Source organism: Pleurodeles waltl, chromosome 1_2 (genome assembly GCF_031143425.1).
Source record: "Pleurodeles waltl isolate 20211129_DDA chromosome 1_2, aPleWal1.hap1.20221129, whole genome shotgun sequence".
Classification (NCBI taxonomy): Eukaryota; Metazoa; Chordata; class Amphibia; order Caudata; family Salamandridae; genus Pleurodeles; species Pleurodeles waltl.
In genome coordinates, this window is record NC_090437.1 from 1,330,192,419 (window position 1) to 1,330,215,955 (window position 23,537).

General features: G+C 49.4%; 1 protein-coding gene across 1 annotated transcript in view; it reads left to right on the top strand.

The window, feature by feature from the left end:
- The window catches only part of LOC138257142 (vomeronasal type-2 receptor 26-like), a 157,957-nt gene that overhangs the window by 32,599 nt on the left and 101,821 nt on the right, over positions 1-23,537 (top strand). The gene's annotated exons all lie outside the window — the stretch shown is intronic.

A 23,537-nucleotide genomic window follows, 5' to 3' on the forward strand; every position in this document is an offset into this window, starting at 1 on the left:
CCCACCAGAAGAAGGACATTTGGCATGCCATCACCAAGGACGTCCGGACCCTGGGGGCCCACCAGAGACGGGGCACCCACTCCCGGAAGAGATGGGAGGACATTCGCCGCTGCAGAAAGAAGACGGCGGAGGCTCAGCTGAGGATGGCCTCCCAACGTGGAAGGGGTGCACATCGCACCATGGCGCTCCTGATGTTCCGGATCCTGGTGGTGGCCTACCCTGAGTTGGATGGGCGCTTGAGGGCATCACAGCAGGCACAAGGGGGTGAGTACTACCTCATTCTGCGGAGTTTGCATGCATTGGAGGGGTCTGGGTGGGGGAAGAGGGCTGTGGGTGTACCTAGGCCAGGCAGAAATACGTAGACTAGGCCCCTCTGTAATGCAGGCCATGTGGCACTCTACCCCACCTCAGTATAGTGCCAAGTACAGGTATTGATGCCCCTGTGACATCCATGTGTGCAGATGTCCACCATAGCCATGTAGGCCACATCCCAGGAATTGCATCTGCAGAGGCCAGGAGCACGGCGTAGTGCAGGGGGCAGCTGTGTCTGTATTGTCTGCCAACGGTAGCAGTATGCCATGCACTCAACCTGTTCTTCTTCTGTCTCCTCCCCCTTTTTGTGCTTTCCCTGTTCTTATGCGCATCAGCATCATTATGCGGAGGTACAGTGGTACCGGAGCACGAGGGAGCTGCATCCCACATGGCCATGGAGGGCCACACCACGGACTCAGAATGCACCAGTGGGACGGAGAGCGAGGGGAGCTTCACGTCGGCCACCGGATCACCAACCAGCGACACGGACTCGTCTGCCGATGGAAGCTCCCTTGTGGTGGTAGCACCATCTGTGCCCCCCACTTCTACAGGTACAGCCGCCACCTTCCCTACCAGCACCACCCTCCCAGCAGCCCCTCACCGTTCACCCCTTGCCCGCTCACCTAGGAGGGTGGGCATCACCTTCGCCCTCAGGCCCTGCCCCAGTCACCCCTGCTGCCCTCAGTGAGGAGGCCATTGACCTCCTCAGGTCACTCACTGTTGGGCAGTCTACCATTGTAAATGCCATCCAGGGTGTAGAAAGAGAGTTGCAACACAGTAATGCATTCCTGGAGGGCATTCATTCTGGTCAGGCTGTCCTTCAGCGAACCCTGCAATCTCTGGCCTCAGCACTGATGGCAGCCATTGTCCCTGTGTCTAGCCTCCCCCCTCCAACCTCCTCCACCCAGACCCAATCCCCTGTACCCCAGCCCATCCCAAGCACACCTACAGACCAGCATGCACACACGTCAACACCCAAGGGAAGCTCTGGCAAACATAGGCACCACACAACCCACAGGCACTCAAACAAGCATCAAACACATGCAGACACACCAACACACACTGCCTCCACTGTGTCCCCCTCCTCATCGTCTGCCTCCTCCCTCCCAGTGTCGTCTACACTCTCACCTGCATGCACTACATCTACAGGCACCAGGAATCGCACCAGGACACCCAGCACCACAACCCGCTCACCACCTCCACTCACATTTACACGTCCCCTGTGCCCTCTCCCAGTGTGTCTGTGACACCCCCACCCAAAGTACACAAACGCCGGCAACCACACACCCAACATCCATCCACCTCACGACAGCCTCCAGTACCTGCACCTGCACCCAAAACACCTAAAGTGACACCTCCTACAACCACCTCCTCTTCCTCCACTCCCAGACCCCCTCCAACTACCCATCCCAGTGTTTGTCAGAAACTGTCCCTCTGTAAAATTTACCTTTTTGCCCCCACCCCCCCTCCAATTCATCAGTCCCGTCGTAGCGCCTCAGCCAAAAAGCCTCCAGTACCAGTGGTGCGTGTTCAAGGTGTGTGGAGTGCACCGGCGACCAGGGCAGGCAGTGTGACCCGGAGCCAAGGCACTGGCAGCCCACCCCCTGTAAAGGCTCTGAAATTGGAAAGTGGACGACGGGACCGTGTGAAGACTCTGGAGGCAAAATAACTCACAGGGGTTCCAGGGGAATTGCAGAGGCAGCTGTGACTCCTCCAAAGGTGGGTAAGGGCCAGAGGAAGTCTGCACAGCCTGGTGTGAGCACCACGGCGGAGAAGGGCGGCATCCTTCCCGGCGGTCGGGACGCCACCGCCAGCACCGTCATGACTAGTCTCGAGACCACCGCCAGAGTCAACGCCCAGGAGGGCCCAAGTATCGTCACTGGTCAGGAGATCACCGCCACCGCCAGAGTCATAGCCCAGAAGGGCCCAAGTATCGTCACTGGTCAGGAGACCACCGCCAGAGTCATAGCCCAGGAGGGCCCAAGTATCGTCACTGGTCAGGACACCACCACCAGAGTCATAGCACCGCTGAACAGTCCAGGGACCGCCATGGCAAAGCACCGCTGAACAGTCCAGGGACCGCCATGGCAAAGCACCGCTGAACAGTCCAGGGACCGCCATTGCAAAGCACCGCTGAACAGTCCAGGGACCGCCATGGCAAAGCACCGCTGAACAGTCCAGGGACCACCATGGCAAAGCACCACTGAACAGGGCATGCACCGGGGAAGAATGAAAAGGCCGCCACATCACGCATCGTTATCCCATGTGCAGCTGGGAAAGTGACGGGACAGGAACTGTCACGGGGAGTCTAATCCAGTCTGGGCACCAGTCCCCCTACAGAACCAGTGGAGGCTGTTATCGACTTGAGAGACTGTGGCTTTGCACTCCCCAGGATGGTCCAGTGGGCAACCCTCCCACTGTAGAGACTTGAGAGACTGTGGCTTTGCACTCCCCAGGATGGTACAGTGGGAAACCCACCCACTGTAGAGACTTGAGAGACTGTGGCTTTGCACTCCCCAGGATGGTCCAGTGGGCAACCCACCCACTGTTGAGACTTGAGAGACTGTGGCTTTGCACTCCCCAGGATGGTCCAGTGGGCAACCCACCCACTGTAGAGACTTGAGAGACTGTGGCTTTGCACTCCCCAGGATGTAACAGTGGGCAACCCACCCACTGTATAGACTTGTGAAACTGTGGCTTTACACTCCCCAGGAAACATCAAGGGGCATGGAGCCCCGTCGTGGATCTGGCTTTGCAGTCATCCGGCTGAGGTGCCCCTCCTTCCCTTCCCCCTGAGGTGCCTGTAGTATTTCTATCTGATGCCCCGGCAGTTTTCTCTCCGTTTGTGGACAGGCATCTTTTGTGGGCCTCGCCCATGCATTTTTGGACTAGTGGTGCACGGACATTGATATGTGCATATCTGCACTGCTTCTCGTCATGTATATACTTTTGACTAGTTTAATGATATATCTGTATATTTTTGAGACGTATATTGATACATTACAATATTTGAACTGATTTCTTTTTGTCTTTGCATTCTTCTGGGGGGGTTGTGGGTTGTTCATGAGATTTTTGTGAATGCATTGGTGTGTGTGTAGTACTATGCGAGGGTGGGGGTGAGGGTGGGGGTGTTGCGTGTGTGTCCCCCTAACTTTTGCCTCCCCCTCCCCTATGTCGTAGGTGCAGTACTCACCGTTGTCTTCGCCGGCGCCGGCGTTGCTCTTCGTAGATGAGTAGGAATACAAGGGCCGGTAGGATTTGGAGTTCCGGCTCCATGGAGTCCTCCTTCCTCGTGGGATGTGTTCAGGTGAGCGTTTTCCCATTGCAGATACTGTTTCTGCCGTGTTTTTATCCACGGTGAATCCGCCCCGGAAAAGGTGGCAGATTGGCGGGTTGTGATACTATGGGTGGTACATTGTCTTCCGCCTGTCTGTTGGCGGTCACCGCCGCGCTGCTTCTCTGTACCGCCGTGGCTGGCGGTGTGTTAAAGTGGCTGTCTTTGTTGGCGGTTTCCGCCAGGGTCATGATTCCCTTGTTTTCTCCGCCGGCCTGTTTGCGGTATTACCGCTGCTTTAACACCGTCCGCCAGGGTTGTAATGACCCCCATATTGTCTTAATCGTCATACCATCATGAATCTTTGTACTCAGTTGGCTCCTTTTAGAATACAGTGGCTTTACATCAGGGATGTCTCAGCCCATGTTCAGTCTGGTTTGGAAGGACGTACTGTGTGCATTGCTGAGACACCTAAACAGCTCCACAAGATTTCCCCACCAAGCTGATTTGGCCTATGTGAAGGCAGACTTTTATGAGATGGGAAACATTCCAGATGTGGTAGGAGCCATTGATGGCACTCATATAGCCTTGTCCCCTCTCAGTGCCAATGAAGAGGTGTTCAGGAACAGGAAGAACTACCCCTCAATCAGGTGGTGTGTCTGGCAGACCAGTACATCGCACAAGTCACATCCAAGTATCCAGGATCTGTGCAGGATTCCTACATCATGTGGAACAGCAATGTCCCACAGCTAATGGCACGACTCCAAACAGAGAGGGCCTGGTAAGTTTCCATTGTAGAGTTATGTCTCCTGTCCTCACAATGTAGCCAATGCCACATACATTTTTGAGCTGTTCAACAATTGTGTACACAGGCGACTCAGGCTATCCAAACCATCCCTGGCTGTTGACGCCAGTGAGGTACCCAACCACGCCAGGGCAACTCCGTTACAGTGAGGCCCAGGGGAGGACGAGGTGTGTAATCGAGCAAACATTTGGACTCCTGAAGGCAAGAATCAGGTGCCGGAATCTATCTGGAGGAGCCCTTCTCTACTCGCCCCACAAGGTATGCCAAATTATCGTTGCCTGCTCCACAATCTAGCCATGACACGTCAGATACCTTTGATAGCAGATGAGGGGGAGGCAGCTGGACCACGTGCTGCAAATGCTGATATGGCAAGTGATGGGGAGCCTGAGGAAGAAGGAGCAGGTGACTCTAGGGCAGATCTCATCAATCCGCACTTCAACTGACATACAGATATGTGAAGTAGACCTTTTGTTTTGATGAATGTGCACAACGTGAAGTAGGTGGCTGCCATTACACCTACTTTCTTGCTTCATCAGTGGGAGTGTCATTATCTCTAATGCCTATGTGTGGGTTGTGGAGGTAGACTCATAGATTGTAATGTGTGCAGGACAGTATGTTCTGCTTTTTCATGTATTGCTACAGCAGATGCTAACATACACTTCTGGTAAAGACTCTTAAGATTTGAGGTATGTTTCATGCAATCTCCTATCCTCTTTTCCTTCCACTCACTGATTTAGCTATGTCATGTTCGGCTCTGCAACCTAGGCTTGAGGTATTTATTGTCAGTAGCCAATGGTACTTGCTGACAGATACCTGGTGGAATGAGTTTAGTTTCAGTGGGGTGGTACCTTGATAGTTTACCCTCCATAAAAGTGGGGTGGTAAATGGTTAGTTCTTTCCTTTTACCTAGGGGGTTGAGGAGGATGTAAAATGGTGTATGACTTGTCAAGTGAAGTTTGTGGCACAGGTGTGAAGGAAGGATCATGGCCTCTCACTTCCAATGAGTGGAGTACTTTGTGATGGCCATGGGACCTAGCTGTGTTTGTGTTCTAACTTTGCTGCCCAAGGTGCAAGTAACTGTATACTGACATAGGTGACTGTTAATCCTACAGGTATGGGGCCTATGTTAGTGTATGTTTTGAGTACTGGGTTCATCTATTGTGTTATTTGTGTGTTCCATGGGATATGTGAATTTGTAGTTATGGGTATGGGTATGTGAATAGCCTCTACCTGGTGATATAGAGGACCTATCTGTGTGCCCCTGCTTGTAGGTAGATTTCCATGAGCCTGACTTCGATAACTTGTATATGTGCATTATATGACACCACAGATTTCATCCTGATGGTACTTTCTGTCATGCTCTATTTGCAGATTGGAATACTGACTATACAATTGTTTTGACCTGGATTTCAACCTCTCTGACACCTATGCTGCGACATTTCTGTTGTAATGTGTTTCCTGCTGAGGGAACCTGTGTCTGATGACATTTACAGTGGCTTTTCGATACGGGGGGGGCATGACCAGACCACAGTTGGCAAGCATGACTATTGTACATGTATTATAAAGGACACATAAAAAGTAGCTGTGTTTAAATGTGATATATTGTGCGTATCAAAAGACTATCAGTAACAATTAAAGTGCATAAATGAAAATAAAAGTGATGAGTGAAGTCATGGTTGATGTATTCATCAGGGTTGCGACTACAGAAGTTGGTTACACAAGTCCTGTGTCCTTCTACAATGGGAAAATGGAGTTTGGTTTCTGAACATTCAACAGGGTGTATCTGTGGCACACAAGGATGGAAAATCAGGAGAGGTTCACTTCCTGGCAGTGGGTTTGATCTTGGCATCTGTTCCAATTGGATGTCTGGGTGGATTTCCACGCTTGTGGTGGGGTTCTGAGGCATGAGGTTCCACTAGCTGCAGCAGATGTTAAAGGGGAAGATGTAACATTGCTAGTGGAAGGGGCCTGATGTTGTGCGGAGAAGGTCATCATTGTGGTATGGATGTATTGATGTCTCTCAGCACTCCTACAATGGTAGCCATGTGAACATTTTGGGCCTTCCACTGCTGTGTGACCTCCTGGTGGTGTTCTCTCTGCAGCCTTTGATTTTCCCCCACCATGGTGATGATTTGGCCCATCCTGTCTTGGGAACTTTGGTATGATCCCAAGACTTGGGAGATGGTTTCCTGGTCAGCTGTGTCCCTTTGAGTCCCCATCCTCTGGTCCACAGCATCCCTCCCACGCACCCTAGCCCCATGTGCCAGTGCACCCGGCACAGTGTGTAGGAGGCTGGACTGGCTTGTAGTGAGTACCAAGGGGTACTTACACCTTGCACCAGGCCCAGGTATCCCTTATTAGTGTATAGGGTGTCTAGCAGCTTAGGCTGATAGATAATGGTAGCTTAGCAGAGCAGCTTAGGCTGAACTAGGAGACGTGTGAAGCTACTACAGTACCACAAGTGTCACTTGCACAATATCATAAGAAAAGACAATACACAGTTATACTAAAAATAAAGGTACTTTATTTTTATGACAATATGCCAAAGTATCTTAGAGTGTACCCTCAGTATGAGGATAGCAAATATACACAAGTTATATGTACACAATACCAAAAATATGCAGTATAGTCTTAGAAAACAGTGCAAACAATGTATAGTTACAATAGGATGCAATGGGGACACATAGGGATAGGGGCAACACAAACCATATACTCCAAAAGTGGAATGTGAACCACGAATGGACCCCAAACCTATGTGACCTTGTAGAGGGTCGCTGGGACTATTAGAAAATAGTGAGAGTCAGAAAATTAGCCCTCCCCAAGACCCTGAAAAGTGAGTGCAAAATGCACTGAAGTTCCCCAAAAGACAAAGAAGTCGTGATAGAGGAATAATGCAGGAAAGACACAAACCAACAATGCAACAACTGTGGATTTCCAATCTAGGGTACCTGTGGAACAAGGGGACCAAGTCCAAAAGTCACAAGCAAGTCGGAGATGGGCATATGCCCAGGAAATGCCAGCTGCGGGTGCAAAGAAGCTTCTACTGGACAGAAGAAGCTGTGGTTTTTGCAAGAACAAAAAGGGCTAGAGACTTCCCCTTTGGTGGACGGATCCCTCTCGCCGTGGAAAGTCGTGCAGAAGTGTTTTCCCGCCGAAAGAACGCCAACAAGCCTTGCTAGCTGCAAATCGTACGGTTAGCGTTTTTGGAAGCTGCTGCGGCATAGGAGGGACCAGGAGGTCGCAAATTGGACCAGGAGAGAGAAGGGACGTCGAGCAAGACAAGGAGTCCTCTCAGCAGCAGGTAGCACCAGGAAAAGTGCCAGAAACAGGCACTACGAGGATGCATGAAACGGTGCTCGCCGAAGTTGCACAAAGGAGTCCCACGTCGCCGGAAACCAACTTAGAAAGTTGTGCAATGCAGGTTAGAGTGCCGTGGACCCAGGCTTGGCTGTGCACAAAGGATTTCCGACGGAAGTGCACAGGGGCCGGAGTAGTTGCAAAAGTCGCGGTTCCCAGCAATGCAGTCTAGCGAGGTGAGGCAAGGACTTACCTCCACCAAACTTGGACTGAAGAGTCACTGGACTGTGGGAGTCACTTGGACAGAGTTGCTGGATTCAAGGGACCTCTCTCGTTGTGCTGAGAGGAGACCCAAGGGACTGGTAATGCAGCTTTTTGGTGCCTGCGGTTGCAGGGGGAAGATTCCGTCGACCCACGGGAGATTTCTTCGGAGCTTCTGGTGCAGAGAGGAGGCAGACTACCCCCACAGCATGCACAAGCAGGAAAACAGTCGAGAAGGCGGCAGGATCAGCGTTACAGAGTTGCAGTAGTCGTCTTTGCTACTATGTTGCAGTTTTGCAGGCTTCCAGCGCGGTCAGCAGTCGATTCCTTGGCAGAAGGTGAAGAGAGAGATGCAGAGGAACTCTGATGAGCTCTTGCATTCGTTATCTAAAGTTTCCCCAGAGACAGAGACCCTAAATAGCCAGAAAAGAGGGTTTGGCTACCTAGGAGAGAGGATAGGCTACTAACACCTGAAGGAGCCTATCAGAAGGAGTCTCTGACGTCACCTGGTGGCACTGGCCACTCAGAGCAGTCCAGTGTGCTGGCAGCACCTCTGTTTCCAAGATGGCAGAGGTCTGGAGCACACTGGAGGAGCTCTGGACACCTCCCAGGGGAGGTGCCGGTCAGGGGAGTGGTCACTCCCCTTTCCTTTGTCCAGTTTCGCGCCAGAGCAGGGCTAAGGGGTCCCCTGAACCGGTGTAGACTGGCTTATGCAGAATTGGGCACATCTGTGCCCAAGAAAGCATTTCCAGAGGCTGGGAGAGGCTACTCCTCCCCTGCCTTCACACCATTTTCCAAAGGGAGAGGGTGTAACACCCTCTCTCAGAGGAAGTCCTTTGTTCTGCCATCCTGGGACAAGCCTGGCTTGACCCCAGGGGGGCAGAAACCTGTCTGAGGAGTTGGCAGCAGCAGCAGCTGCAGTGAAACCCCAGGAAAGGCAGTTTGGCAGTACCAGGGTCTGTGCTACAGACCACTGGGATCATGGAATTGTGCCAACAATGCCAGGATGGCATAGAGGGGGCAATTCCATGATCTTAGACATGTTACATGGCCATATTCGGAGTTACCATTGTGAAGCTACATATAGGTAGTGACCTATATGTAGTGCACGCGTGTAATGGTGTCCCCGCACTCACAAAGTTCAGGGAATTGGCCCTGAACAATGTGGGGGCACCTTGGCTAGTGCCAGGGTGCCCTCACACTAAGTAACTTTGCACCTAACCTTTACCAGGTAAAGGTTAGACATATAGGTGACTTATAAGTTACTTAAGTGCAGTGTAAAATGGCTGTGAAATAGCGTGGACGTTATTTCACTCAGGCTGCAGTGGCAGGCCTGTGTAAGAATTGTCAGAGCTCCCTATGGGTGGCAAAAGAAATGCTGCAGCCCATAGGGATCTCCTGGAACCCCAATACCCTGGGTACCTCAGTACCATATACTAGGGAATTATAAGGGTGTTCCAGTAAGCCAATGTAAATTGGTAAAATTGGTCACTAGCCTGTTAGTGACAATTTGGAAAGAAATGAGAGAGCATAACCACTGAGGTTCTGGTTAGCAGAGCCTCAGTGAGACAGTTAGGCATCACACAGGGAACACATACATGTAGGCCACAAACTTATGAGCACTGGGGTCCTGACTAGCAGGGTCCCAGTGACACATAACAAACATACTGAAAACATAGGGTTTTCACTATGAGCACTGGGCCCTGGCTAGCAGGATCCCAGTGAGACAGTGAAAATACCCTGACATACACTCACAAACAGGCCAAAAGTGGGGGTAACAAGGCTAGAAAGAGGCTACTTTCTCACACAACCCCCCCCCCCAAACGAAGGACAATAAGGCTAACCTTGGCCAGTTGAGACTTTATTGTCTAAGTGGTGATAAGTAGAGAGTAGCTCTGCAGTAGACTGGTTACTCCCTTTATCATCCACTATATGGTTACTTCCCTGTGGGGATGTAAACCACCCTGTTTGAAGTTTTTTAGCTAAGCAACATTGTGAAGATGTATTTTTAGAGTTTCTATCAGTAAGTTTTAGTTTAGAGCAGTGGGAATTGTCCACTGAACCTATTTGTAGTGATGGAAATGCCAGACAGGGATGCTGTCTCAGAAAAGCCATAGCTGGGCAAAAACTTTGTCCATATGGCTGGAAGAGAGAACAGGGATGCTGTTTCTCTTGAGTTGGAGCAGGGCAGGGATGCTGTCCTATGAGCTCCACACTAGGGCAGGGATGCTGTCCTAAGTGTTTTGAGGCAGTGCAGGGTTTCTGCACTAAAGTTTCTCTGGGAGGGTTGGAGGGATGCTCCATATTAACTAAAATGGTGCTCTTTTTCTCACCAATATTAGTTATCCCACAGAGAGGTATTTCTACCTCAGGGAGTACAGTTTTGCCAACTGATGATTCCCTTGGAACAGGTGCCACCCCAGGAGAGGTTTCTCCCACCACAGGAATGGTATCCTGCATGGTAGGGTGGTTAGGGGATACTGTGATACCCTTTTTACCTGTTGATGGAGAGGGATCCTGAGTTTTCAGGCCTTCTCTCCTTTGCTTTTTCATTTCAGTAGAAATGAGAGGGAACAATTCCTCAGGGATGCCCAGCATGGCTGCATGGGCATAAAACTCTACATCAGCCCAACCTGAGGCCTCTAGGTCATTACCTAAGAGACAGTCTACAGGTAAGCTAGGTGATACCACCACCTGCTTAGGGCCAGTAACTCCACCCCAACTAAACTGAATTATAGCTAAGGGAAGGAACTTAGTGGAGTTATGGACATCAATAATCTTATACTGTTGTCCAATGATGTGTTGTTCAGGATGCACTAGGTTTTCAGTCACCAAAGTGATACTGGCACCTGTGTCCCTGTAGGCCAAGGCCTCAACACCATTTATTGAAACTGTCTGCCTGTACTTATCCATTGTAAGGGGACAAGCAGCCAGTGTGGCAAGGCCAGTGCCACTAGGTGTGACAGAAACTGTCTTGGGACTGACTACCCCAGTTTCTACTATGGACCCATAAGTGAACCCAACTACACCCTTAACTTGACTGTTGCCAGCAGTCCCACCACTAGTACCACTACTACTAGGGGCACTAGAGCTTGATGTATTAGTGGTGGTAGGCTCAGGGGGTTTACCTGGACAGGACTTATCCCCTGGCCTATGGCCTTTGTTTTTACACACAAAGCACCAAGGCTTTTTAATGTGTGTGGGTTGAGAAGAAGAGGAAGAATTTGTTTTATCCCCACCCTCTGAAGAGTGTTTAAGATTTGAAGAAGGATCTTTGGTTTTACCCTTATCCCCATGCTTATCTTGAGATTTTTCACCATCTTTCTTCTTATTGCCATCTTTGTCACCCCCTGTATGAACGTTTCTGTTCACCCTTGTTCTGACCCATTTGTCTGCCTTCTTTCCCAATTCTTGGGGAGAGGTCAGATCAGAGTCTACCAGGTATTGGTGCAACAAATCAGACACACAATTATTAAGAATATGCTCTCTCAGGATCAAGTTATACAGGCTGTCATAATCAGTAACTTTACTGCCATGTAACCACCCCTCCAAGGCCTTCACTGAATGGTCAATGAAATCAACCCAGTCTTGTGAAGACTCCTTTTTGGTCTCTCTGAACTTTATCCTGTATTGTTCAGTGGTTAAGCCATAACCATCCAGGAGTGCATTCTTAAGAACTTGGAAATTATTGGCATCATTTTCTTTCACAGTAAGGAGCCTATCCCTACCTTTTCCACTAAATGATAGCCATAGGATAGCAGCCCACTGCCTTTGAGGGACATCCTGTACAACACAGGCCCTCTCAAGTGCAGCAAACCACTTGTTAATGTCATCCCCCTCCTTATAAGGGGGAACTATCTTGTGCAGATTCCTGGAATCATGCTCTTTTACAGGATGACTATGGGGAATACTGCTGCTGCCACCATGGGTTTCTAAACCCAACCTCTATCTTTCCTTCTCTACTTCTAAGGATTGTCTATCTAAATCCAGCTGTTGCTGTTTAAGCTTCAGTCTGGATTGCTCCACTCTCAATCTATTGAGTTCCCTTTCTAACATTCTGTCATCAGGGTGGGTGGGAGGGACATTCCTAGACACAGAAGTATGGTGAGAATGGACAGAAGGAGACCTGTCCCTTACAGAGGGCACCCTAACAGCTTGGCTGACAGTGTAATGTGAGAGCACATCATCTGTATGATGTGACTCCACCTCAGTACCAACTATGCTAGACTGTCTTGTAATGGGAAGGCTAAGAAGTTTCTTTCCTGAACCTTTACCTGGGGGAGTCCCTGGATCAGATTGGGAACCATTAGCTACTTTTTCAACAGATGGGGCACTTTTAGCCTTATCTTGTTCTCTAAGCATGTTAAGTAACAATTCCAAGGAAGGATTCTTCCCTACACTCAAACCTCTCTATGCAGAGACTCCTTGCTCCTTTCCAGCTAAGGTGATCATATGCAATCTTAGACAGGTCAACATTTTGGCCTGTGCCAGACATTTTTAGAGAGAGTTAAAGTGATAGCAAAAGAGAAAAAAGTTTTTAGAACTTTTTGGAAAGACAGAAAAAAAACTTTTTAAACTTTTAAGAACTTTTTGAAAGTTTAGAAGTACTTTTCAGCACTTTAGAAAAGAGTGAAAAGAGGAAATGCAAAACTTTTTAGCACTGTGTACACACACTGAACTTGTTTTGTATATTTTTCTCTTATGAAAAGTACAATGACAAGAGTGGTAAGTAGTCTCAAAGCACTTATCCCACCGCTGCACAACCAATGTAGGAGGCTGGACTGGCTTGTAGTGAGTACCAAGGGGTACTTACACCTTGCACCAGGCCCAGGTATCCCTTATTAGTGTATAGGGTGTCTATCAGCTTAGGCTGATAGATAATGGTAGCTTAGCAGAGCAGCTTAGGCTGAACTAGGAGACGTGTGAAGCTACTACAGTACCACTTAGTGTCATATGCACAATATCATAAGAAAACACAATACACAGTTATACTAAAAATAAAGGTACTTTATTTTTATGACAATATGCCAAAGTATCTTAGAGTGTACCCTCAGTATGAGGATAGCAAATATACACAAGTTATATGTACACAATACCAAAAATATGTAGTATAGTCTTAGAAAACAGTGCAAACAATGTATAGTTACAATAGGATGCAATGGGGACACATAGGGATAGGAGCAACACAAACCATATACTCCAAAAGTGGAATGTGAACCACAAATGGACCCCAAACCTATGTGACCTTGTAGAGGGTCGCTGGGACTATTAGAAAATATTGAGAGTCAGAAAATTAGCCCTCCCCAAGACCCTGAAAAGTGAGTGCAAAGTGCACTGAAGTTCCCCAAAAGACAAAGAAGTTGTGATAGAGGAATAATGCAGGAAAGACACAAACCAACAATGTAACAACTGTGGATTTCCAATCTAGGGTACCTGTGGAACAAGGGGACCAAGTCCAAAAGTCACAAGCAAGTCGGAGATGGGCATATGCCCAGGAAATGCCAGCTGCGGGTGCAAAGAAGCTTCTACTGGACAGAAGAAGCTGTGGTTTCTGCAGGAACGAAAAGGGCTAGAGCCTTCCCCTTTGGTGGTCGAGCAAGACAAGGAGCCCTCTCAGCAGCAGGTAGCACCCAGAAAAGTGCCAGAAACAGGCACTACGAGGATGCGTGAAACGGTGCTCGCCGAAGTTGCACAAAGGAGTCCCACGTCGCCGGAGACCAACTTAGAAAGTCGTGCAATGCAGGTTAGAGTGCCGTGGACCCAGGCTTGGCTGTGCACGAAGGATTTCCGCCGGAAGTGCACAGGGGCCGGAGTAGTTGCAAAAGTCGCGGTTCCCAGCAATGCAGTCTAGCGAGGTGAGGCAAGGACTTACCTCCACCAAACTTGGACTGAAGAGTCACTGGACTGTGGGAGTCACTTGGACAGAGTTGCTGGATTCGAGGGACCTCGCTCGTCGTGCTGAGAGGAGACCCAAGGGACCGGTAATGCAGCTTTTTGGTGCCTGCGGTTGCAGGGGGAAGATTCCGTCGACCCACGGGAGATTTCTTCGGAGCTTCTGGTGCAGAGAGGAGGCAGACTACCCCCACAGCATGCACAAGCAGGAAAACAGTCGAGAAGGCGGCAGGATCAGCGTTACAGAGTTGCAGTAGTCGTCTTTGCTACTATGTTGCAGTTTTGCAGGCTTCCAGCGCGGTCAGCAGTCGATTCCTTGGCAGAAGGTGAAGAGAGAGATGCAGAGGAACTCTGATGAGCTCTTGCATTCGTTATCTAAAGTTTCCCCAGAGACAGAGACCCTAAATAGCCAGAAAAGAGGGTTTGGCTACCTAGGAGAGAGGATAGGCTACTAACACCTGAAGGAGCCTATCAGAAGGAGTCTCTGACGTCACCTGGTGGCACTGGCCACTCAGAGCAGTCCAGTGTGCTGGCAGCACCTCTGTTTCCAAGATGGCAGAGGTCTGGAGCACACTGGAGGAGCTCTGGACACCTCCCAGGGGAGGTGCAGGTCAGGGGAGTGGTCACTCCCCTTTCCTTTGTCCAGTTTCGCGCCAGAGCAGGGCTAAGGGGTCCCCTGAACCGGTGTAGACTGGCTTATGCAGAATTGGGCACATCTGTGCCCAAGAAAGCATTTCCAGAGGCTGGGGGAGGCTACTCCTCCCCTGCCTTCACACCATTTTCCAAAGGGAGAGGGTGTAACACCCTCTCTCAGAGGAAGTCCTTTGTTCTGCCATCCTGGGACAAGCCTGGCTTGACCCCAGGGGGGCAGAAACCTGTCTGAGGAGTTGGCAGCAGCAGCAGCTGCAGTGAACCCCCAGGAAAGGCAGTTTGGCAGTACCAGGGTCTGTGCTACAGACCACTGGGATCATGGAATTGTGCCAAAAATGCCAGGATGGCATAGAGGGGGCAATTCCATGATCTTAGACATGTTACATGGCCATATTCGGAGTTACCATTGTGAAGCTACATATCGGTAGTGACCTATATGTAGTGCACGCGTGTAATGGTGTCCCCGCACTCACAAAGTTCAGGGAATTGGCCCTGAACAATGTGGGGGCACCTTGGCTAGTGCCAGGGTGCCCTCACACTAAGTAACTTTGCACCTAACCTTTACCAGGTAAAGGTTAGACATATAGGTGACTTATAAGTTACTTAAGTGCAGTGTAAAATGGCTGTGAAATAACGTGGACGTTATTTCACTCAGGCTGCAGTGGCAGGCCTGTGTAAGAATTGTCAGAGCTCCCTATGGGTGGCAAATGAAATGCTGCAGCCCATAGGGATCTCCTGGAACCCCAATACCCTGGGTACCTCAGTACCATATACTAGGGAATTATAAGGGTGTTCCAGTAAGCCAATGTAAATTGGTAAAATTGGTCACTAGCCTGTTAGTGACAATTTGTAAAGAAATGAGAGAGCATAACCACTGAGGTTCTGGTTAGCAGAGACTCAGTGAGACAGTTAGGCATCACACAGGGAACACATACAGTACATGTAGGCCACAAACTTATGAGCACTGGGGTCCTGACTAGCAGGGTGCCAGTGACACATAACTAACATACTGAAAACATAGGGTTTTCACTATGAGCACTGGGCCCTGGCTAGCAGGATCCCAGTGAGACAGTGAAAATACCCTGACATACACTCACAAACAGGCCAAAAGTGGGGGTAACAAGGCTAGAAAGAGGCTACTTTCTCACACAGTGTGCCCTCTACCAGTGGTTGCAGGTCCATCACTGTCAGGGGTGTCAAGGTTAGACTCAGGTACCTGTACTGTGGGGCACACAATAGATTGAACAGTCCTTGGGGCACGGGTTTGGGGTTGAATGGTTGCCTTTGATGTCAATGCAACAGTGGTGGGAGGGGTTAAAGTGGAGAGGGTAGGGCTGAGAGTAGTAGACTGACAAGGTGTCCTAGATGGGCCAGGTTGTTTGTCAGTTTCCAGACATCCAAAGGTGTTATCCTCACTGGGTCCTTCATCCTGAGGGGGACGGACAGTCTCAGGTATCCTCTCCATGGTGGCAATGGCAAGATTACCTGTGGAAGGAGTGAGATACAGAGTTCAGGTTAAAATGTGTGTTTGGTTGCCTATTTACGAGATGCAAACAGTGGCTTTACATGATTCCATGCAATGACATTGACAGATGCTGCACAGCATTCCTTAGCTGTACATACGACTCTGTGGCTTGTTTTTCTTAATCCATGTTGTGAGCTGTTATACTAATTGGTTACAGGTTTTTGTGCAGATGCAATCTGATTATGTCTAATATATGACATGGCTGTTCAGCTCTGTGACCTAGTAAATAGTCAGGCTTGCTAGTTGTCTCACATTAGAGCTGCACAATGCACCATGGTGTCCTAGTGGGTACACAGTATGTGAGTATGCAGGGGACATTGCCCTGTAACTAGATGTTGTGCATGTGCATGGAGTCTGCCATCTCACTTTCCAAACCAGGTCTGTCTATTTCAGGTTTGGGATCTTTGATCTCTGGCCACTGGGAATGGTCACTGAGCTGTAGCTTTGTTTTTTCTTGGTTTGCTATTGTGAGTGTGCCATTGCATTACTGCCATTGCCATGTACTGGTCCTCAGTAGAACAATCTAGTTGGTGTAGCTAGTACATTAGTCATACATGCATTAAAGATGATGTGAAGTGCACAATCCAGGTTTTCACAGTGATGGATTAGTGCATTCTGGGAGTAGTAGTGATCTGATCAGCCTGTAGTTAACGTGCCATTGCCAAGGGCTGTGAGGGCAGATGGACTGTGTGGAGAGGTTGCATGCAAGAGAGGGACATTAGGTGATTGGGTGAGAGGTGTATGTGGCACAGTTATTTCATTAGGGTGGAATTGGGTAGTGCGGAAGCATGCAGGACTAGTCAATAGTGTGACATGAATGTTGTGGGTACTTACCAGACTCCTGTCCCCCAGGTATTCCAGTCAAGTCCTCAGGATGTAGTATGTCCATGACCTTCTCCTCCCATGATGTGAACTGTGGGGGAGGAGGTGGGGGCCCAGCGCCATTCTTCTGCACGGCTATCTGGTGCTTGGATACCATGTGTGAGAAAGTAGCCTCTTTCTAGCCCTGTTACCCCCACTTTTGGCCTGTTTGTGAGTGTATGTAAGGGTGTTTTCACTGTCTCACTGGGATCCTGCTAGCCAGGGCCCAGTGCTCATAGTGAAAACCCTATGTTTTCAGTATGTTTGTTATGTGTCACTGGGACCCTGCTAGTCAGGACCCCAGTGCTCATAAGTTTGTGGCCTATATGTATGTGTTCCCTGTGTGGTGCCTAACTGTCTCACTGAGGCTCTGCTAACGAGAACCTCAGTGGTTATGCTCTCTCATTTCTTTCAATTTGTCACTAACAGGCTAGTGACCAATTTTACCAATTTACATTGGCTTACTGGAACACCCTTATAATTCCCTAGTATATGGTACTGAGATACCCAGGGTATTGGGGTTCCAGGAGATCCCTATGGGCTGCAGCATTTCTTTTGCCACCCATAGGGAGCTTTGACAATTCTTACACAGGCCTGCCACTGCAGCCTGAGTGAAATAACGTCCACGTTATTTCACAGCCAATTTACACTGCACTTAAGTAACTTATAAGTCACCTATATGTCTAACCTTTACCTGGTAAAGGTTAGGTGCAAAGTTACTTAGTGTGAGGGCACCCTGGCACTAGCCAAGGTGCCCCCACATTGTTCAGGGGCAATTCCCTGGACTTTGTGAGTGCGGGGACACCATTACACGCGTGCACTACATATAGGTCACTACCTATATGTAGCTTCACAATGGTAACTCCGAATATGGCCATGTAACATATCTATGATCATGGAATTGCCCCCTCTATGCCATCCTGGCATAGTTGGCACAATCCCATGATCCCAGTGGTCTGTAGCACAGACCCTGGTACTGCAAAACTGCCTTTCCTGGGGTTTCACTGCAGCTGCTGCTGCTGCCAACCCCTCAGACAGATTTCTGCCCCCCTGGGGTCAAGCCAGGCTTGTCCCAGGATGGCAGAACAAAGGACTTCCTCTGAGAGAGGGTGTTACACCCTCTCCCTTTGGAAAATGGTGTGAAGGCAGGGGAGGAGTAGCCTCCCCCAGCCTTTGGAAATGCTTTCTTGGGCACAGATGTGCCCAATTCTGCATAAGCCAGTCTACACCGGTTCAGGGGACCCCTTAGCCCTGCTCTGCCGCGAAACTGGACAAAGGAAAGGGGAGTGACCACTCCCCTGACTTGCACCTCCCCTGGGAGGTGTCCAGAGCTCCTCCAGTGTGCTCCAGACCTCTGCCATCTTGGAAACAGAGGTGCTGCCAGCACACTGGACTGCTCTGAGTGGCCAGTGCCACAAGGTGACGTCAGAGACTCCTTCTGATAGGCTCCTTCAGGTGTTAGTAGCCTATCCTCTCTCCTAGGTAGCCAAACCCTCTTTTCTGGCTATTTAGGGTCTCTGTCTCTGGGGAAACTTTAGATAACGAATGCAAGAGCTCATCATAGTTCCTCTGCATCTCTCTCTTCACCTTCTGCCAAGGAATCGACTGCTGACCGCGCTGGAAGCCTGCAAAACTGCAACATAGTAGCTAAGACGACTACTGCAACTCTGTAACGCTGATCCTGCCGCCTTCTCGACTGTTTTCCTGGTGGTGCATGCTGTGGGGGTAGTCTGTCTCCTCTCTGCACTAGAAGCTTCGAAGAAATCTCCCGTGGGTCGATGGAATCTTCCCCCTGCTACCGCAGGCACCAAAAAGCTGCATTACCGGTCCCTTGGGTCTCCTCTCAGCACAACGAGCGAGATCCCTTGAATCCAGCATCTCTGTCCAAGTGACTCGCACAGTCCAGTGACTCTTCAGTCCAAGTTTGGTGGATGTAAGTCCTTGCCTCCCCATGCCAGACTGCATTGTTGGAAACCGCGACTTTTGCAACTACTCCGGCTTCCGTGCACTTCCGGCAGAAATCCTTTCTGCACAGCCAAGCCTGGGTCCACGGCACTCTAACCTGCATTGCACAACTTTCTAAGTTGGCCTCCGGCGACGTGGGACTCCTTTGTGCAACTTCGGCGAGCACTGTTTCACGCATCCTCATAGTGCCTGTTTCTGGCACTTCTCTGGGTGCTACCTGCTGCTGAGAGGGCTCCTTGTCTTGCTCGACGTCCCCTCTCTCTTGTGGTCCAATTTGCGACCTTCTGGTCCCTCCTGGTCCGCAGCAGCGTCCAAAAATTCTAACCGCACGATTTGCAGCTAGCAAGGCTTGTTGGTGTTCTTTCGGCGGGAAAATACTTCTGCACAACTCTCCACGGCGAGCGGGATCCGTCCACTAAAAGGGAAGTCTCTAGCCCTTTTCGTTCCCGCAGAAACCTCAGCTTCTTCTGTCCAGTAGAAGCTTCTTTGCACCCACAGCTGGCATTTCCTGGGCATCTGCCCATCTCCGACTTGCTTGTGACTTTTGGACTTGGTCCCCTTTTTCCACAGGTACCCTAGATTGGAAATCCACAGTTGTTGCATTGTTGGTTTGTGTCTTTCCTGCATTATTCCTCTATCACAACTTCTTTGTCTTTTGGGGAACTTCAGTGCACTTTGCACTCACTTTTCAGAGTCTTGGGGTGAGCTATTTTTCTAACCCTCACTATTTTCTAATAGTCCCAGCGACCCTCTACAAGGTCACATTGGTTTGGGGTCCATTCGTGGTTCACATTCCACTTTTGGAGTATATGGTTTGTGTTGCCCCTATCCCTATGTGTCTCCATTGCATCCTATTGTAACTATACATTGTTTGCACTGTTTTCTAAGACTATACTGCATATTTTTGGTATTGTGTACATATAACTTGTGTATATTTGCTATCCTCTTACTGAGGGTACACTCTAAGATACTTTGGCATATTGTCATAAAAATAAAGTACCTTTATTTTTAGTATAACTGTGTATTGTGTTTTCTTATGATATTGTGCAAGTGACACTTGTGGTAGTGTAGTAGCTTCACACGTCTCCTAGTTCAGCCTAAGCTGCTCTGCTAAGCTACCATTATCTATCAGCCTAAGCTGCTAGACACCCTATACACTAATAAGGGATAACTGGGCCTGGTGCAAGGTGCAAGTACCCCTTGGTACTCACTACAAGCCAGTCCAGCCTCCTACACCATGGAACAGACCTTCTCCCATAGGTCGTTCCACCTCTTCCTGATGTTGTCCCTTGTGCGTGGATGGCTGCCTACAGAATTGACCCTGTGGACTATCCTTTGCCACAACTAAATTTTTCGGGCAATCGATGTTTGTTGGACCTGTGCTCCAAACAGTTGTGGCTCTACCCTGACAATTTAATCCCCCATGACCCTCAACTCATCTGTAAAACGTGGGTGTTTGTGTGGGGACATGGTAGTGGTAGTGTAGATTGTATGTGGGGGTGTTGTGAGTGTAAGGGTGCAGTGTTGGATAATTGGTGAGGTGTGGGTGCTGTGTTATGAGTCGGAGGCAGTTGTAGCAGATTGTGTGTGCTAGTTATGTGTGTATTGTGACAGTTGTGCTGATGTGGGGAGTGTGCCTAGTGACATGTTTATGTGTACCTCTAGTGTAAGAGTGCCATTTCTATATTTTTGACTTCTCTGAGTATCTGAATGACATTCTGTTTTGATTGTGGGTTGTGTAGGGGTGTGTTATATAGTGCACTGAGTAGATGTGTCGGGTATGTGGATGTGTGTCATATTTGGGGAATTCAAACTATCCAAAATGGTGTTGTGTTCTGACTGATGTGAGTTGAGACCGCTGCGGTTCGCAACGCCGTCGTTTTTCCTCCATGGAAGAACCACTGTGGTGATTCGTGGCTCATAATCTGGGGGGTGGATTTTTGTCAGGCTTGCGGTGCTGGGACCACCTCTTTTCTGTCCTACAGGTTTCCTGGCGGTTTCAGATTTTTGGCTGTTTTCTGGCTGTCTTCACAGTGTGAGTCACAATATGGCAGTTGGATTACCGCCATCACGGCGGTCTTCCCAAAAGATGCCAAAGTCATAATGAGGCCCTTAGGGGGTCATTACAACCCTGGCGGACGGTGTTAAAGAGGTGCTAAGACCACCAACAGGCTGGCGATTTTTGTTTTGAGTATTATGACCATGGCGGTTACCACCATGGTCATCCGCTGCTTCACTGTTCCGCCCGCCAGGGCAGAGACGACCGCTGGGCTGGAGACCTGGGTCTCCAGCCCGGCGGCTGTCACAATACCGGCGCCGATATTTCGACCCGGTTTACCGCCGTGGATTTCCAGCGGTAGGAACCGCCATGAAATCCATGGCGGTAAGCCCTATCAGTGCCAGGGAATTCCTTCCCTGGCACTGATAGGGGTCTCATCCACCTCCCACCCCAACCCCGACTCCCTACCCTACACCCCCCACCACCCCTGCCACCATCCAAAGGTGGCAGGGCCCCCCTCCCCACCCCAACCCCCAACTTCACATAACTCACGCACACGACACGCACGCAGGCACCACCAACACACATACATGCACACACACCAACATACATGCCTACATCCACACACTCAGTCAGACATGCACACACATATACAGACATACACGCACACATCCATACAGACATACACACAGACATACACGCACTCATTCCCAAAACACGCAACACAGCCGCAAGCGTACATGCACACACACCCCCCCTCTACATACACAGATGCACACCCACATAACACACAACACCCCCCTACCCTAACGGACGATCGACTTACCTTGTCCGTCGATCCTCCGGGAGGGGACGTACCCATGGGGGCTGCTCCACCGACACCACACCGCTAACAGAACACCGCGGCGCCAAAATCACAGGACGTGATTCGCTGGGCGGTGTTCTATTGGTGTGGCGGTGGAGGTGGAGCAACCTCTACTTCCCCGCCGCCCACCAGTATGGCTGTTGGAGAGCAGCCAACAGTCATAATACGCCGAGCGGCAAACCGCCACTACTGGCGGTCTTCCGCACGGCGGTCCCTCGGCGGTCTTGTTAAAAGACCGCCGAGGTTGTAATGACCCCCTTAGTCTTTTTCTTGAAGATTTTCTTCAGCTGGACTGTCACCAATCCGATCTGACCTTCAAGGAGCCCTCTTCAGATACACATCGCAGGAGACTTAGGTGAAGAATTCTACATTTGGACTTAGACGACTTTTCAGGATGGATATTTTTGTCTGGGCCGAAGTTGAATCTTGATCTGACTTCCCTAGAGCCCTCCCCGGATACGCTGTGTGGGAAGTCCCAGTCAACTTTTTACATTCAGACTTTTACACTTTTTTGAAGCTTTTTCTCTCTGACATTGGACGACCCTTCACAGCAAGCCAATTTCAAGTCAACGTCATCGGATTGCCTTTCCAGAAGCCCCTGGTGAAATCCTGGAAGTCTGGGGCTCCGGAGCCTTTTAGTGGGATGAACCTGCAAGTCAGGCCAGGTCGCGGGCGACATAAGCCGGCATAACTTACAATGGAGGGTCCGTCTCTTTATGGAGCTTTTTACCACACGTTCTCCAATCTTCTCCAAACTTCTGGTTCTTCTTCCAGAAGGTCTCCGAAGTTCCTATAGGAGTCCACAGCTCACCCCAGGGTTCCAGAAGCTCTGAGCTGCTCTTTGAGGACTAGGACTCCAACTCCCAGAATGCACTTGGCTCAAAATCCAAAATGATCACTGGACAGTAGTCAGCTGGTCAGTTTCTTCAGGCGGGATTTGATGCAGGAGACTCTGGTTAGCTAGTTTTCACCTATAGCAAACGGGGACTCCTTCTACTCTTGAAGCAGTAGAAGACAGGCAAAGTCCTTTTAGTGGTAAAGCCCAAGTATGCAGCTGGTGCTGAGTTCTGAGTATCTTAATGTATTTAGAAGTCTCTTGTCACTCTCTCAGTGGTTGACACACAGAATGCAGGGTTTGGAAAGATGAATGTCAGTTCCCTAGTGAGTACTATACTCAACGCAGCACTATGCTTAGAGGTCAAGAAATGCATGAGTAACTTTCTAAAACTGAAAAGTACATTTATCACTTAAGCACAGTGCACCATGCTTCATGGCATAAGTACAGCACATCAGAAAGGTATATTATTTGTACTAAAACGTGCGTTTGAGACTTGAATATCCATTTTACAGGCAAACTTTAGGTATGCACTACTAGGTCCCATACATTATTAAACCATTGTTTCTCTACATACATGACAAAATTGCCTCAGCATTTGCCTACATATCTAAATGAAAGTACGTGTCCACCTCTAGTACTTCTATAAGATGTTTCAGTACATATACAGCTACGTTAGTGCCTCTTTTAGTACCTCTATACCTCAGTAAATGTTTGCATAAGTATCTAAACAAATACGTTAGTACCTCTCTTACTGAATACAGCGCTATGCCAGTGTGTGTCACCTTCTGATACATACTGCTGCAGATATAGTTACTTTCTGAGTATCTCACTGAAAGTAGAAGTTTCTCTGTCAGCCACTCACTGGCTCAGACACAGGATCCATGCTTGGGAAAGATGAATGTCAGTTCCTTGGTCAGTGCTATACCCTTTGTATTGCTTTCCTTGGAGATCCAGAAGAGCATGTCTAAGTTTGTAAACTGAAACTCCATTCG